This window comes from Euleptes europaea, chromosome 16 (assembly GCF_029931775.1).
Source record: "Euleptes europaea isolate rEulEur1 chromosome 16, rEulEur1.hap1, whole genome shotgun sequence".
NCBI lineage: Eukaryota > Metazoa > Chordata > Lepidosauria > Squamata > Sphaerodactylidae > Euleptes > Euleptes europaea.
This window is the reverse complement of record NC_079327.1, coordinates 11,673,189-11,680,603: the sequence shown is the minus strand read 5'-3', so window position 1 is coordinate 11,680,603 and position 7,415 is coordinate 11,673,189. Positions and strand designations below refer to the sequence as shown.

General features: G+C 49.4%; 1 non-coding gene across 1 annotated transcript; it reads right to left on the bottom strand.

Annotated features, from left to right (window-relative positions):
- Window positions 1-6,809: 6,809 nt before the first annotated feature.
- TRNAV-CAC (transfer RNA valine (anticodon CAC)) lies at window positions 6,810-6,881 on the bottom strand. The gene has a single exon. It is a non-coding gene; the product is annotated as a tRNA-Val (tRNA).
- Between the last annotated feature and the right edge of the window lie 534 nt (window positions 6,882-7,415).

Here is a 7,415-nt window from a genome sequence, read left to right as displayed (position 1 = left end):
AGAAAAGAGGGGCCAGTAGGAAAGTCCCCCCATACCTAAACTTTCCTTTCAGCGATACAGCTACTAAGTTCCAAGAGTCCCCCAAATACCAAAAAATGAGAGAGGAGGAAATAGATTTTCATTTAGGTCAGTGGTTACCAAGTTTTGTTATAGTGACCAACAAGTCCATATTTATGTGATACGGTGACCTAATTAAAAAACACAGAGCATGCACAAACTACGGTAATAAAACTGCAAAAACCTGGAACCCACTTTCACAGGCTTCTTGACCCATTTTTTTTGGTCAGGAACCACAGGTTGGGAAACACTGGTTCTTTTTTTTGCCACCAACTTATGGCAACCAGGTAGAGATTTCAAGGCAAGAGACGTTCAGAGGTGGTTTGCCATTGCCTGCCTCTGCATAATGACCATGGACTTCCTTGGTCGTCTCCCATCCAAGTACCCTGACTCTGCTTAGCTTCCAAGATCTGACAAGGTCAGGCTAGATTGTGCCATCCAAGCCAAGGCAACACTGAGCTCGGGCACCAAAACAGCTGGAACTGGTGCTGTAGGAAGAAGGGCAGAGTAGGGTTGCCATGCTCCAGGTGGTGGCTGGAGATCTCCCACTATTACAACTGATCTCCAGGCAATGGCGTTCACCTGGAGAAAATAGCCGCTTTGGAAGGTGGACTTTATGGCTTTATACCCCATTGAAGTTCCTCCCCTCCCCAAACCCCATCCTGCTCAGGCTCCACCCCCAAAATCTCCTGGTATTTCCCAATCCAGAGCTGGCAACCCTAATGCGGAGTATGGTTATAAGCACGTTTTCCCCTAGCAAGGTAAGGGCAGCGGGGGGGGGAGAACCTCCAGCAGAGAAAAGGTGCAACGTTCAAAAGCCCCTCCCTGCCTTTCCCCTTTCAAAAAGCAGCCCCAGAGGTTTCACGGCATGCACACATACAAAAGTCTATGAAGAAGAATCCCCGGAGAGAAACAAATAATTCATGGGGAGGGGGAGGCAGGATTGGCTACAACTGCCTGTCAAGCAGAGAAACCTCCAGATCTGTCATTTCGTGTCACTGAATATGCAGAAAAGCTCACACTGAAGCCATTTCGATTTCCACGCAAGGAAAGAATCCTTTGGGTCGTGCCCAAGGAAAGCTACTCTGTGTTCGTCCAGAATGCCAACATATGTAATCAGACCATGCTTGCTTCAGGCCTTCCTGAAAACAGCTGCTATTCGGTGGCAGGGGTGGATGCCCCTTCATGGCGGCGGGCCATTCCTTCTTCCCTGCGGGCACCTCCTCCACTCAAGAGGGTGGCACTCCCAGTTCTGTGGTTTCCAACAGAGGTGCAAATTTGTTGCACAAAAAGAAAATCGGCACATTTTGGTATCCTAGGTCTCAGAACCTTTGCACATTACATTTTTAAGTACACATAAAGGTAAAGGTAGCCCCCTGTGCAAGCACCAGGTCATTCCTGACCCACGGGGTGACATCACATCCCGACGTTTACTAGGCAGACTGTGTTTACGGGGTGGGTTGCCATTGCCTTCCCCAGTTGTCTACATTTTACCCCCAGCAAGCTGGGTACTCATTTTATTAACCTCGGAAGGATGGAAGGCTGAGGCAACCTTGAGCCGGCTACCTGAAACCGACTTCCGTCGGGATCGGGATGAGTACGCATATAAGTTGTTTTATGTCTTCGCCTAAAAATGTTGAGTGGGGATCCGAGAAATGGGAGCTTCATTCAGATGCACTTACCAGGAACCAGTATTGGTGAAAGCTTGAAAACCTGAATGTCGTACAAACCAGAGCAAGGAACTCACAACCAGGCCTAGAAATTGATGTCTTCATTCTTTTAGATGAAACTACTACTATTACTTATTCTAGCTAGCAGGAGTTTTAAAGCAGGAACAGCTTTTTCCAGGGGGGGGGGGTGACTGGCCATTAAGGCTACCAGGAAGAGCCCTAGTGAGCTGATAGCCTGGGGAGCCACCCCACCCCACTAAGGCTACCCAAACTGAGGGGCCACCCAGCCAAAAGAGAGAGGTGGGTGTGAACCTAAAGAACAGGGAAGAAGGGCATGAGCCTAAGGAACAGTGAAGAAGGGCATTAGCCCAAGGAACAGGGAAGAAGGGCTTCCCAGCCTACCCATGCCCGGCCCTGCCATGGCAAGAGACAGGCTGGGCTCACTCAGCCTCATCCTGCCAGCCACCCAGCTTGGCTGGGCACCTCCTGGCTGGCCAGGCAAAGGACCCTCTCCATCCTTTAGGTGGGGCCTTTTTCCAGGGCTGTTTCTCCTCCCATCAACCCACTCCTGGATTCACATAGAGCAACATCCCTAGAACGGAAAGCAATTAAAGCTGTATAAGAGTAAAACAACAGTTCTAAAAATAAAGAGAATGCTTTTTTTTAGACGACCCATATACATACTTTAGCAGACACTGGCCTGTATCCTAACACTCCCGTCAGAGGTGCCAACTGGCATGAAGCAAAAGAAATGTCCTGTTTCTTGAATGGAGGCTTAATGGGATGTTATTTATCAGGTGACGTTACTTACCTCTATGGATTTGTAAGTGCTTGCATTAAAAGCTACTATTTTTTAAAAAACGGGGTCCTACTGGGGAAGGCACTGGCAAACCACCCCGTAAAACAAAAGCCTGCCTAGTAAACGTCGGGATGTGACGTCACCCCAAGGGTCAGGAATGACCTGGTGCTTGCACAGGGGACCTTTACCTTTTATTTCCTCCAGACCCCTTTTTTAAAACGGATCACTGTAATCAGCTGACTAAATGTGGTAGTTCTAGGTTTACCTCAGACAGACCAATATGTCTGCTTGCAAGCCCCATTAGCATATAAAGGTCAGGTGCCGATCCAGGAGAGAAAGATCTCAACATCTTAGAGAAGAGGAGTTGGTTTTTTATACCCTGCTATTCTCTATCGTTAAGGAGTCTCAAAGCAGCTTACAATCACCTTCCCTTCCTCTCCCCATAACAGACACCTTGTGAGGTAGGTGGGGTTGAGAGAGTTCGGAGAGATCTGTGACTAGCCCAAGGTCACCCAGCAGGCTGCATGTGGAGGAGTGGGGAAACCAACCCAGTTCACCACATTAGAGTCTGCCGCTCATGTGGAGGAGCAGGGAATCAAACCCGGTTCTCCAGATTAGCGTCCACCGCTCTTAACCACTACGCCACACTCCAACCAGCTGCTGTGAAGAGAAACTGATAACCCTTTGAGCGAAACAAGAGTCAATCAGTTATATAAAATCACAGCTGAATCTCTGTGATTTGACACTGAAGCCTCAATGCAGAATCAAACTGGGAATCAGTCACAGCCGTCCTAGGCCATTTCAAATCTAGTCTGTCAAAATTACAACATTTAAGCAAAGAAAGCACTCAGATGTGAGGAAGAATTATCCTCTTAACAATAATCTCTCAGGGCCTAGAATGCATTTACTAGACCAACTGTTCCACCCCCCGAGAAATATTACATTTTGGAAGTATTATTTATTATTATGTTGTCGCCTTGCAAGATGCCTACACTTACAGAAGAAATGACACCAGGTTGTTCTGCCCAAGGGCCTCACACAGATCAGCAGAACAGACCCATGAGCAAGCTGAGGAACCGCTTTATGTCACAAGCCAGCTTCAAGCCCCCTTTCCTCTCTACAGACAAAGCCAGAAACAAGCATGCCTAAGACTCAATCCTGACTATGTGTACTCAGAAGAAGAAGAAGAGTTGCTTTTTATATGCCAACTTTCTCTGCCACTTAAGGGAGAATCAAACCGGCTGACAACCACCTTCCCTTCCCCTCCCCACAACAGACACCCTGTGAGGTCGGTGGGGCTGAGAGAGCTCTAAGAGAGCTGTGACAAGCCCAAGGTCACCCAGTTGGCTTCAGGTGTAGGAGTGGGGAAACCAATCCAGTTCACCAAATTAGAGTCCACCGCTCATGTGGAGGAACCAAACCCGGTTCTCCAGATCAGAATCCACCGCCCCAAACCAACGCTCTTAACCACTACGCCACGCTGGCTCTCCCAGAAGCAAGTCCCACTGATTTCAAAAGAAGTTACTTCCAAGTGGCACTAAACTGGGGATTTGGGGTCACCCAGTGACCAACAATGCCATCCTACGTAGAGTTATAACTTTCAAAGTCGAATAAAGCCAACGGGCTTATAGAAGGGTCTCACTCGGTGTAGGATGGCACAGTAAGAGACTGAACAGGGCTGTTCCCAATTCATGTCTTATCAACCACAAACATTCAGGGCATTCTTAAGTTATACACTCCCTCCCCCTAGCTTCAAACACTCCCCATTATATGGGGACGAAGGGCTTTGCCAGGGTTACCAAGAAAGGGTGTAATCCACTTGGAAACCTTGAAATGTGCAACGTACATGCCAAATATTATTGATATCCTAAAGAAGAGAAGGCCAGAGTTGGAAGTGATTACTCCTGATCTGGAAGCTTTTCTCTATCACCTCTGGAGCATGGACAAACCCTTCCCAGATGCTATTATCCCCCTCCCCAAAAAACTGTACCAACTCATCTGCTCACACGTATGTCTACACTGGTCACAAGGAGGCCCCTAATATGGAGTCAAAGGGGGGGGGAACAGGTGAGGGGGGACCTCACAATAGGCAACAGACAAACTGAAATCCTGTCAAAACAAAAAGACACCTCAGCCAAACATAATTTTAGGAACTGAACCAGCCAATAATGCCATGACAGGGTCTTTCAAATCCCATTTCTCAGCTACTCCATTTTCATGTCAGGGCTTTATGAGGGAATGCTAACGTGGAGGAATGCAGTGTGGTATAGTGCTTATGGTGTCAGACTAAGAGGTCCAGGTTTGAATCCCGCACTCGACCGTGGCACTTGCTAGGTGATCTTAGCCCAGTCACCCCCTCTCGACCTAACCTACCTCACAGGGTTGCTGCTGTGGGGATAAAGTGGATGAGGTACGCATTGGTCGTTTTGCTTATAGAAAACAAAGGTGCTGATACTTTTAAATGATATAAAAAATGCCAAATAGCACAATTTGATAGGCTAAGTTATAAATGATGCCTTTTATGTGATTAAAACAGAAAAAAGTTTAGATTTGATATGAAAATAAGTACTGCATTTGTTTCATCCTAAATGCCTGGTTTGTTTGTTCTTTTCTGGAAAATCTCCCCCCCCCCCACACACACACACAGTTTCAAAATTTCTAGTAATGTTACATCTCTGACCAATATCTCATAGGAGATGTTGTGAGGATACATGGGGGGGGGGGGTAAAAGGATGCTCCAGAGGTGGCCGATTACCGAGTCTTCCACCAATTACAGTCCTGCCTGGCTTTATAAGCCTGAATAGCCACAGTAAGGTCTCAGTGAAATCAATGGGTGCATTCAGGATTTTTTTTAACCACACTGCGCACGAGCCAGCCAAAAGCACGCACGCGTTCCATGAAATCAATCAAACGCCACTCAAATCAGCGGGGATTTAAATGCGCCTAACTTTACCAGGACTGTCCTCACGCACGTACAAGAGCAGCTGGGTGGACACATAAAAATAATTCACATTAGGATACCGAAAAAAGCTTTCACAACCCTCGAGTGCATAACAGATGTTCACACTGGCCTATTCCAGCCAACCTGAAATGTCGTATTTAAACGTCAGCGTTATTCCTTCCTGCAAGCCATCAGCCTCAACCGGATCCCGGTCCACAATACGGCGGGAACCAAGGCTCTCAGACCTCAACAGAGGTCGGTTGTAGGAGCGATTCCCAGCTGGTTAGCAGTCTGGGCTTTCCTTTGCTGGCTGCTTTTCTACTAAACCCCCTCCCTAACACTTCCTTTTCAAACATGCATCTGGAAAACAACTGGGGGGGGGGAGAGGAATGGTTACGGGGGTGGGGAGAATTGCAACGGCACAGTGGCAGGTGGGGGATGGGGATAATCATACCCTCCCCAAAGCTGCCTTCCCCTGATAGAAGCAGTCGCCACCTCCCGGGGTTTCCAGACAGGCATTTGGGCATCGGTGTGCAGAATCGACACAGCAAAAATGCAATTGCTGAGCTGCCTGATAAATGGAATTAACAGCAGTTCTTGTCTTGCAGGCTGGGGTGGAAGCAGGAAAGGAGGGCGGCCAGCTTCTGCAGCTTCGGGAAGCCCTGCCTGCCACCCACTGCAGCGGCATCAATCAGAGGCGGCTCCCTCCCTGTTTCCTGGGCTCCCCCAAGCAGCCGCTCCGGAAGGGAAAGGCAGGGGAAGAGGGGTGCTGGCCAGCGTCCTGAAATCCCTGGCTGGCTGTCGCAGGCAGGGATTGCGGCTCCCCCAGCCATCCTGGCTAGTATTGGATGCTGGGGGAATCGGCCCTGCGTTCAAGCCAGGAGGATCACCCTGGGCACTGCTCTCCAGGAGGGGATCCCGGCACTCCTCTCGCGCCCCGGGACAGCACAAGCAGATCCCAAGCAAGCCCGAAAGCTCCAAGTCAGAGCCACATGAACACACGAAGCCGCCTTCTACTGAATCAGACCCCTGGCCCATCGAGGTCAATATTGTCTACTCAGACCGGCAGCGGTTCTCCAGGGTCTCAGGCAGAGGGTCTTTCACATCACCTACCTGCCTAGTCCCTTTAACTGGAGGTGACAGGGATTGAACCTGGTACCTTCTGCATGCCAAGCAGAGGCTCCACCACTGAGCCATAGCCCTCCCCATCATGAGCACATGAAGCCACCTTCTACTGAATCAGACCCTTGGTCCATCAAAGTCAGTATTTTCTACTCAGACTGGCAGCGGCTCTCCAGGGTCTCAGGCAGAGGGTCTTTCCCATCACCTACTTGCCTTTTGCTGGAGATGCCGGGGATTGAACCTGGGACCTTCTGCATGTGAAGCAGATGCACTACCACTGAGCCACAGCCCCTCCCCATTCACTCAGGGACAATCAAGCCTAATGGGCAGAGCCCAACCTTGCACCCCCATCCCCACTTTCAGGAGCCCTCCGAAGCCATCAGAGCCACAAGCAAGAAACTAGCTCGCATTTCCAAAGGGTGGGAGGGGGGCAGCCAAGAGCAGACTCTTGGGGGTCAATCAGCCGGCAGCAGGGGTCCCAGACAAGAACATAAGAAAAAGCCCCGCTGGATCAGACTGAGGCCCATCAAGTCCACCAGTCCGTTCACACAGAAGCCAACCAGATGCCTCTAGGAAGCCTGACTAATACCCATTTTGACTAGTAGCCATGGATAGCTCTATCCTCCATGAACATGTCCACTCCTCATTTAAAGCCTTCCAAGTTGGCAGCCATCACCACCTCCTGGGGCAGGGAGTTCCACCGTTTAACCATGCCTCTAGGAAGCCTACAAACAAGACGACCGCAGCAGCATTGTCCTGCCTGTGTTCCACAGCACCTAAGATAATAGGCATGATCCTGGAGAGAATAGGTATGCATCAAGACTAG